A 9,361-nucleotide genomic window follows, 5' to 3' on the forward strand; every position below is an offset into this window, starting at 1 on the left:
CCAAAGACATCGTTCCATGTCCTGCTCTATGACTTGTGGGAAGGGAAGGCAGTGAGGGAGGGAGTTCTACCCTTTCCTGTAAGGGCAGAACCAAGAACTTGCACACTTTTGCTCACATCCTATTTGCCAGATTTTTTTTTTTTTTTGAGAGAGAGAGAGCACGTGCGAACATGTGCAAGCATGGGAAGAGGGAGGGGCAGAGGGAGAGAGAGAGAATCCTAAGCTCCACACCTACCGCAGAGCCCAATGTGGGGCTTGATCCCACAACCCAAGATCATGCCTCGAGCTGAAATCAAGAGTCAGACGCTCAACCAAATGAGCCACCCAGGTGCCATCCCCCCCATATGCCAGAATTTAATCACTTGGACACACCTTGCTACAAAGGAGGCTGGGAAATGTGGTCTTAATTCTGAGTGGCCTTGCCCAGCTAGTCCCTGGTGGTTCTATCACTTTGGGAGAAGGGCAGGTGGAGGTTGGGGCACAGCCAGCAAGCAGCCTCTGCCACTGTGAGCGTTTGGATATTGGGGGTGGGGTGGGGAGGGGAGCAGAGGGAGGTGGTAAGGAGGCCTCTGCGCTCTCTGGCTTGTGCACATGTGTGGGTGGAGGTGCCATTTGCTGAGACAGGAAGCACCAGGGGGCGGCTCTTTCTAACTTTGTACCACATAGTTTAACACATGAGCTAGCCTTGTGCAGGGTGAGGGGAGCATGATCATGGTTGGGGGAATGGAGGCTGAGTGTGGAGGAGCATCCCTAGAGCAGCAATGCTCCAGGGGCAGGTGACTGGGAAGTCATGGTGACCCCAGACTGTTCTTGGAGAAGGGGGCAGGGGTGGGCCTGGTACACCTGACATTCCCACCTCCAGCCTCCCATGAAAGGGCCGCCTAGGGGCACCAGGGTGACTCAGTCAGTTAAGCATCCAACTTTTTTTTAAAGATTTTATTTATTTATTATTCATGAGAGACACACACACACACACACAGAGGGAGAGACACAGGCAGAGGGAGAAGCAGGCTCTATGCAGGGAGCCTGACATGGGACTCGATCCCGGGTCTTCAGGATCAGGCCCTGGGCTGAAGGCAGTGCTAAACCGCTGAGCCTCCCGGGGCTGCCCAAGCATCCGACTTTTAATTTCGGCTCAAGTTATGATGTCAGGGTCTTGAAGATCGAGCCCCGTGTTGGGCTCCGCGCTGGGCCTGGAGCCTATTTAGAATTCGCTCTCCCTCTCAAAAAAAAAAAAAAAAGAAAAAAAAAAAGAAAAAAAGAAAGGAAGGAAGGAAGGAAGGAAGGAAGGAAGGAAGGAAGGAAGGAAGGAAGAAAAGACTGCCTATATCTCCAGGCAGGAAGCAGGTGGGGGCAGGGGGACCAGTGCCCACTCCTGGCTGACCACTTGTGGTCAAGTAGGATGCCCTGACCCAGGCTATGGGACTGAGTCTGAGGGGGAAGTGTGGCTGGAGGGGAGACACAGAGCTCCCCTCACTCCCACTCAGGATGATCCCAGGTGCCCAGTTCCCAGATGTTGGCAGGAAAATCACTGTGTGCAAACAGGGTCCCTCACAAGCCTGATTCAGGTGAGACTCTTACTTGTAGAAATGGAGGAAACCACATGCACCGGTGTCAGGCTGCTGGGCTTCAAAGCTTGGCCTCACCACTTCCTCTCTAGCTGACGTTCTCACCCTCTCTGACACCCCCACCTCAACCCTCCCCATCTCCCAGTCTCCCCGCCTGCCAGGCTGGGGTAAGGAGACCACCTGCCTCACAGGAGCGTTGGAGGTCCCCAGCTCAGACATTTAAAGAGCTCGATCCAGAGCTGGGCAGGTGGAAAACACTGATTAACGTCCCATGGACCTCAGTGGGTCTGGACATCCCTGCCTGAGGGGGCTGTTGTGTGTGGTCAGCTGGTGGGGAACACGCGGGCAGAGGACTGGCAGGCCCGGAGAGGGCAGGCGCAGGAGCCCAGTTGAAGATCACCTTTTGACAAAGGCAAACCCATGAGTCTCGTGCAAATGTAAAAATCCTCAACAAGCACCAGAGATTTTATTTAACTCATCAATTAATGAGAGAACTAATAAGATGTAGCAGCCAAGTGAAAGGAGCAATATAGGGGCCTCTGGGTCGCTCAGCAGCTGAGCACCTGCCTTCGGCTCAGGTCGTGACCCCGGGATCCCAGGATTGAGTCCCACATCAGGATCCCTGTGAGGAGCCTGCTTCTCCCTCTGCCTGTGTCTCTGCCCCTCTCTCTGTGTCTCTCATGAGTAAATAAGTAAAATCTGTAAAAAAAAAAAAAAAAAAAAAAAAAAAAAAGAGAAAAGAAAATCAGGCTCTTGAGGGACCCTGTTTGCAGACAGTGAGTTTCCTGCCAACATCTGGGAACTGGGCACCTGGGATCATCCTGAGCGGAAGTGAGGGGAGTTCTGTGTCTCCTCTTTGTTTCTTCTTTACAAAGCATGTGTCCGCGCCCGGGAATGCTGGCCTGGATGTACACACAGGGGCAAAGCTGGTCGATATCCCCAGGGCAATACGCGGAGTATATCTGTGTCGTTTGTGTTTCTGGGACTGAGGCTAATTTGCATTACAATCAGTTTGCTCCAACTTAGCAGAGTTGTAAGACAGCTTGAAGATGAGACAGGCCAAGATAATCAAGAACGAAGCAAGACACCCAGGAAGTTCTTTTTGCCTGTTTCAAAACATCTTATCATTTGTCCGACGGCGTGCACACACACAGATGCACGTACACACGCATGTATGCACGCATGCACACATAGTCATGCGAATGCATGCTTGGGTCACATAGACAGGTCTCGCGCTGTGTGTGTGTGTGTGTGTGTGTGTGTGTGTGTGTGTGTATCCGGGTATCTCTCAGCCTCTCAGATGCTCTCTCTTTCAGAGAGTGACCTTGACATTGACTCCCACCTCCACAACTTGGCTCAGGCGGCCTCCCCTGCTAAGCACGCTCCCTCCCTCCCTCCCTCGTGGCTTCTCTGCCCGCTGACATCATCTTGCGCATATCAGAGCTCCCAGTGAATGCCTCTCTGAGCTGGAGTCCCTCCAAGCCTTGCCTTATTCCCTCCCTCCCTCCCTCTCTCTCTCCCTTCCTCCCTCTCTCTCTCCCTCCTTCCCTCCCTCTCCCTCTCCCTCCCTCCCCCACCAGGCTGGGAGCCTCTGGCAGGTAGAAGCAACTATAATGTGATCCCACTCAACTGGGAAACGTATCACTATCATCCCAAGTTTAGAAATCAAGGCTTGGATTGGGTGAAAGGAGCCAGGATGCATGTCAGGGAAAAGCCTTCCCCACATCCCACAAAGTACTCAGCAATCCTTCTATGCCCATCAACGCTGGCTCACTTATCCAGACTCAATCATTCCTTCATTCATTGGTTCACTCATTCATCTGTCCATCTACCAAACCCCAACTGGCTTTCTTCCTCCATGCCAGGCCCTGGCAAGGTGCGGGAGACACCTGCGTCCTCAGACACAGTCCCTGACCTCACAGAGCTCACAGTCCCCAAAGGCAGAGAGACCAAAAGCAGCCTGGTATATCCCAGCCTCAGCATGCCGAGTGCATGCAGGGACTAAAGGAAGGACCCTGGGGGTGTGGGGGTAGTCAGGAATGGCTTCCTGGGGGAGGTGGAGCCTGGCAAAGACTTGAAGGACAAGTTGAAGGAGGGGTCCACTCTTTTTCTGGGCAGCACACAGAGTAGGAAGGAGAGGTCTTTTCAGCAGTGGAGACATTTGAGCTGAATCCCAAAAGGCAAGTAGTGGACAGAGGTAAAGGTGAGGTCTTCCAGGCAGCGGGGGCAGCACGTGCAAGGGCCCAGATGTAAGAATCGCATAGGGTGAGAGGGTAGGTGTACGACATAATGATTTGATACGCCCATATCATGGGTGATTACAATGATTTGATCATTATAAAATGATCATTACAGCAAGTCTAGTTAATTTCCATTACCACACACATAGTTATAATTTGTTTTCTTGAGAACTCTTTATTTTGGGGACATAGAGAGAGAAAGAGTGGTGAACGTATGGGGGTGGGTTGGGGTAGGGGCAGAGGGAGAGAGAGAGAGAGAGAGAATCCTAAGCAGGATCCACACTCAGCACAGAGCCTGAAGTGGGGCTTGATCCCACGACCTGAGCTGAAATCAAGAATCGGGCACTTACCTAACTGAGCCACCCAGGTGCCCCGAGATGAGAACTCTTAAGATCTACTCTCTTAGCAACTTTAAAATATAGGATACAGTATTGTTAACTAGAGTCACCGTGCTGTGCATCAGATTCCTGGGAATGACTTAAAACTGGAAGTCTGTACCTGTTGACCACCTTCACCCATTTCGCTCCCTACCCGCACCCCAGCTTCTGGCAACCACCGACCTGTTCTCTGCATCTACGAGTTCAGCTTTTTTAGATTCCACATATAAGTGAGGTCATACAACATTTGTCTTTCTCTGACTTATCTCACTGAGCATAATGCCCTCAGGCACCCTCCATGTCGTCACAAAAGGCAGGGTTTTCTTCTTCTTCCTCTTCTTTTTTTTTTTTTAGAGTGGAATAGTATTTATATATATATATATATATTAAATATATATGGCATTTAATACTATATACTATATATAGTATTTAAAAATATATATATATAAAATTTTCTTTATCCATTCATCTGCTCTTGGACACAGGTTGTTTCCATGTGTTGGCTATTGGAATAAAATGCTGCGGTGAACATGGGGGTACAGATATCTTTTCAAGGTAGGGATTTTTTTTCTTTGGGATAAGTATCTAGAAGTAGGATTGCTGGATTATATGGTAATTCGATTTTTAATTTTTGAAGTAACCTCCATAGTATTTTCCACAACAGTGGCTCCAGTTTGCATTTCTACCAACTGTGTACTAGGGTCCCCTTTTCTGCACATCCTCATCCACACTTGTTGTGTCTCACTCTCTCCCCCACCCCCTTTTTATAGTAGCCATTCTACCAGATGTAAGGTAAAAAAAAGTTTTTTTTTAAGGTAAAATATTTTGAATGCTGGGCAGGGAGTGACTTTACGCTGAGGGTGCTAGGGAGCCATGGAGTGTTGTAAAGCAGGGTGGAGTGACTCATGAGATCTGTGTTCTAGAAAAGAACCCTGGCTGCAGTTTGGGGGGTAGACTGGAGATGAGACATGGGCCATTTGAAGGACAAGGCGCTAATTCGAGATAGAGGGGCTAGCAGGGCAGGGACCCAGGGGTGGGTGGATGGAAATGACAGTATCAAGGATGCAGAATGGAGAAGGCTCAGGGGTAATTATTTCCTGGGCAGATGTTAGCACAGAGAGGCAGAGGTGTTCTGGTCACCAGTCATTTAGCAGGTCATCCTCCTGCCCTCAGCATGGGCTACAAATACAGCTCCCAGGAAAGGAGTGTGCCACTGCCCAGGAGCTGGGAGTGTGGACGAGACAAGGATACCAGAGCCTCGCATAGGGCCCCTTCTTACGTGCTCAGCGGGTGCACATGACCCGCATCTGATCCTCCCTCATCACAATCCCACGAGGAGGGTGTAAATATTAATAGGCATGGACTGCGGTGTTGGAATTTAGGCTGGTGGCTACATTTGGGGCGGAGAAAGAAAGGGAGCAGTGATGGAGGCTGAGAAGGGTGGGGTCTGGGAGGCCGACAGTGTTCCAGTTCTTGCCCCGGATAGTTCACGAGTGTGTTTTCCTTGTCCGGCTCGCCCCTCTATGCCTCCAGATGTGCATTCGCTTTTTTTCCGTAAGGGTTTTATGCCTCAACCAAACATAAAGACATAAGAAATACGTTATACGCGTTGAACAAAAAGACAAAGCATTGGGTTAAGTTTTGAGGGGGTCAGGGGCACCCTTAAGGTTCCGTTAGGAGGTGAAAGAGCCCAGCTGGGCACCCAGGAGGGCCCAAATCTGGAAACTTGGTTCTGGTCTTGGGGGGGCTTTCGCTCGAGCTGCCCTTCCCCAAGTGACCTGCAGGGGGAGGCAGAGAGCAAGGGACGCACCCGAGGGGTGGTGGCCAGAGGCGCCCGCGGGAAGGGGGCGCTGCGGTCACAGGCTGCGGGCGCGGGGTGCCGACCCGCTGAGCCCCTGCAGGACTGGGCTCCCCCAGGATGCCAGCTCTTAGCCTATTTTACCAGGGGGACCCTGAGGGCCTGGGAGCAGGAAGGAGTCTCCCAAGGGGCAGGTTAGCTTCGCAGGATTCCCCACCCTACCCCTGGGTCCCCTACTCTAGCCCCAGCAGGGGAACCTGAGCTGCATTTCCCAGCTCTGAGGGGGCCAGGGGGCACTTGAAGGTCAAGAGTAGGATCCAGGATGCCCAGCTGACCCCTTAGGAGCAAGCCCTTCTGATTTCACTGATGCCCAGCGCAGCTCTGCTAGGAGGCAGGGGGAGGACAGAGATGAGCATCACAGCATGGTCCAGGGGGGGAGCCAAGCCTCCCTGAATGAAGCATCCAGGCTTCTCCCTGTGGGTGGGCACCCAGCACCTCCTGCATAAAGGGGGTGGGTGGGGGGAGCGATGCCAGATGGCACCCTTCAGGCCAGGTGTCCTGCAGCTCATCTCTTGACTTTTTAAATTTCCTGACTCACAGGGCAGGAGCAGCAGGGGGAGGCTTCTGAAGCTGGATACCCGTGGGGCTCCATTCTCCCCCCCCCCCATAGGGCCTCATGGGCAGAAGGCAGAGGATCCAGGGTCACATAACCGCCCCCTTCCTGTGTGCCTGGCTTTCTTCTTGTTTGCTCACAGTTAGCTTGAGCAAACACAACCTAGGGGAGGCAGGTGGGAAGTGCAAACCCTATAGCTGCCTCCCACACCGTGTGACCCTGGGGCTCTGTGGTTGCCTCTCTGAGCCTCGCTTGTAAACTGGGGAGGCCGAGCCCCATTTTGCCAGAAAGCAGCCTCTTGTGTGAAATGAAAATGCCCTACACGGGCCTGGCACACAGAGGGGGCTCGCTCTCCCCAGCAGACCCCGTTCGGCCAGCTGGAGCCTGCAGTGGGGAGAGCCAGAATTTAGGGCTATATATATATATATATATATATATTTTTTTTTTTTTTTTAATTGGGAGAGGGGTAAATCTCCTATGCAGATTTCCAGATAATTCACCTCCATCAGCTCAGTGAGAAGAACACCACCAACAGTGATAGGTCACCACCTTGAGGGCGTATACCCTTTGTGACATATGCTGTGACAATATGGCCCTTCTGCTCTGTGTGGTTTTCCTCTCCAAATGCACAACCCTGTTCTGATCATGAGAAAAACAGCAGACAGATCCTGATTGAGGGACATTCTATAAATACATGACGAATGCTTCTCAAAACTGTCAGGGTGATCAAAACAGGGAAAGTCTGCAAAACCATCCCAGCCCAGAGGAGACCAAGGACACGTGAGGATTCAATGTAACGTGGTGTCCTGGGTGGGATCCTGGAACAGCAAGAGGACATTAGCAACAACTGAGGAAATCCTGATAAAGCATGGACTGTATATAGTTCATAAGAGCGCGTGAGTGTTGGTTGGTTACCTGTGGCCAGTCCCCATGGTAGGTGTTCATAATCGGAGAAGGGGACGTGAATCTGTACAACATTCTGAACCATACTCAGAGCCTCCGAGTTACAAGTCTCTTAAAATTCAAAGGTTGTTAAGAAGATTTTCGAGGGTGGCCATGAGACAACTTATTTTCACTAAGGAACACATTAAAAACCTCACCCAGACATTACCTGCGACCCTCAACTGTTTCAGAAAAGGAAGGATGTTCACTACAGTGGGAAGGCCTCTTGTCTCCAAAGAAAGAATGAGAGTGGACAGGGAGTGAGCCCAGGTTAGCAAAGAATTGAGACTCCTCATTTTTCTCATCTTGCCAAGGACCCTTGAGAAGTTGAGGGCTGTCATCCGCCCTGGAGCACGAGGGCAGAGTGAGAGATGGTTAATAATGACCATGACGGAGAACAGCAGCCACCCAACAAAAGCAGGGGTGAGGTTCCGTAGTGCAGGGTGCTACGGGGGCCGTGATGGGTGGCAGGGACAGCTGGGTGACTGATTGTCCCAGTTTGCCTGGGACTGAGGGGATTTCCTGGGCTTAAGAGCTTTGTTTTATAACTGAGACAGTTATAAAAAATAAAATAAAATTGAAAAACCTGGGATGGTCTTGGGAGAGCTGGGTTGGATAGTCCCACCTAACCAAGCAGGTGGTCGGGGTGGGGGTAGGGGAGAGCCTGCCCATCAGGCTTGTCCTATCCTTCAGTAGCTGTCCCCAACCTCCTAGAAGGGGAAAGGCAGGGCCTGGGTGTCCAGATTTTGTGATTACAATTATTTATTTATTTTTTTCAGAAGAAGCTAGAAAGTTTTTTTTTTTTTGTTTTTTGTTTTTTTTTTTTTTTTTCAAACACAAAAACTTCCAAGTTTCAAATATGGGCAGCTGATTCAAACAACTGTGGAATACTATCCAGGCCAAACCAAATGGTGCATTCCATGTTGGCTCCCAGGCTGCCAGTTTGAGACCTCTGGGAGTAGCTCTGATTTGCGTCCTTGAGCTGGTCCTGTGGCACTTCTGAGCCTCAGTTTCCCTGACTGTGAGATGGGAACCATTTTGCCTCCCATAGGGCCGTACGATCTGTCTGCAAGGCAAGTGCTCAGGCTGACACATAGGAAGCTCTCAATCAACAGGAGTTAACAAGAAAACATGCCAAGTGGCAAAACAGGACTGTCCATCACCAGATGAATGGATAAATACAGTGTGGCCCATCCATAAAGTGGACTATTTTTCAGCCTTTCAGAGGAACGAAGCACTTACACCGGCTATAACACGGGTGAATCTTGAAATCGTGATGCTAAGTGGGAGAAGCTGGTCCTTAAAGATCATGCATCGTACAATTCCATTTATAGGAGATGTTCAGAACAGGCAAATCCATAAAGGCAGAAATAAGCCAGGGGTTGCTGGTGGGGTAGGAGGAGTTGGCAATTGCCCGGAGTGAGGGCAATTGCTAATGGGTATGGATTTCAGGGAAGGGCAATGAAAATGTTGGAGAATTGATGGTGGGGATGGTTGCACAATTCTGTAAAAAGCCACTGAATTGTACGCTGTAGATGGGCGAGTTGTCTGGTATGTGAGTTATATTCCAATGAAGCTGTTGAAGAAAAGCCAACAGGCCATGAGCACAGTTCCCCTCCCAGCCCTGCTCCAGCTCCCTGGGCCTTGGTTCCCCACTTGGAGAACTCAGGTGTTGAATCGGGTACATCCTGAGTGTGCATCCAGCCCTGACAGCTTATTTTATCATAACAGATGGTCACATAGTCAGCAGGGCCGCCTGCCCACCAAGACCCGGGATAATGTGGGCCGTGGGTGGCCCGTGAGCTTGGAAGCGTGTCATTCCA

General features: G+C 50.8%; 1 long non-coding RNA gene across 1 annotated transcript; it reads left to right on the forward strand.

Moving 5' to 3' along the window:
* The first annotated feature begins 7,183 nt into the window (after positions 1-7,183).
* LOC111096503 lies at positions 7,184-8,735 on the forward strand. Its single transcript, XR_005360377.1, has 2 exons — positions 7,184-7,961; positions 8,590-8,735. It is a non-coding gene; the product is annotated as an uncharacterized LOC111096503 (long non-coding RNA).
* The last annotated feature ends 626 nt before the right edge of the window (positions 8,736-9,361 follow it).

This window comes from Canis lupus, chromosome 6 (genome assembly GCF_011100685.1).
Source record: "Canis lupus familiaris isolate Mischka breed German Shepherd chromosome 6, alternate assembly UU_Cfam_GSD_1.0, whole genome shotgun sequence".
In the NCBI taxonomy this organism is placed as follows: domain Eukaryota; kingdom Metazoa; phylum Chordata; class Mammalia; order Carnivora; family Canidae; genus Canis; species Canis lupus.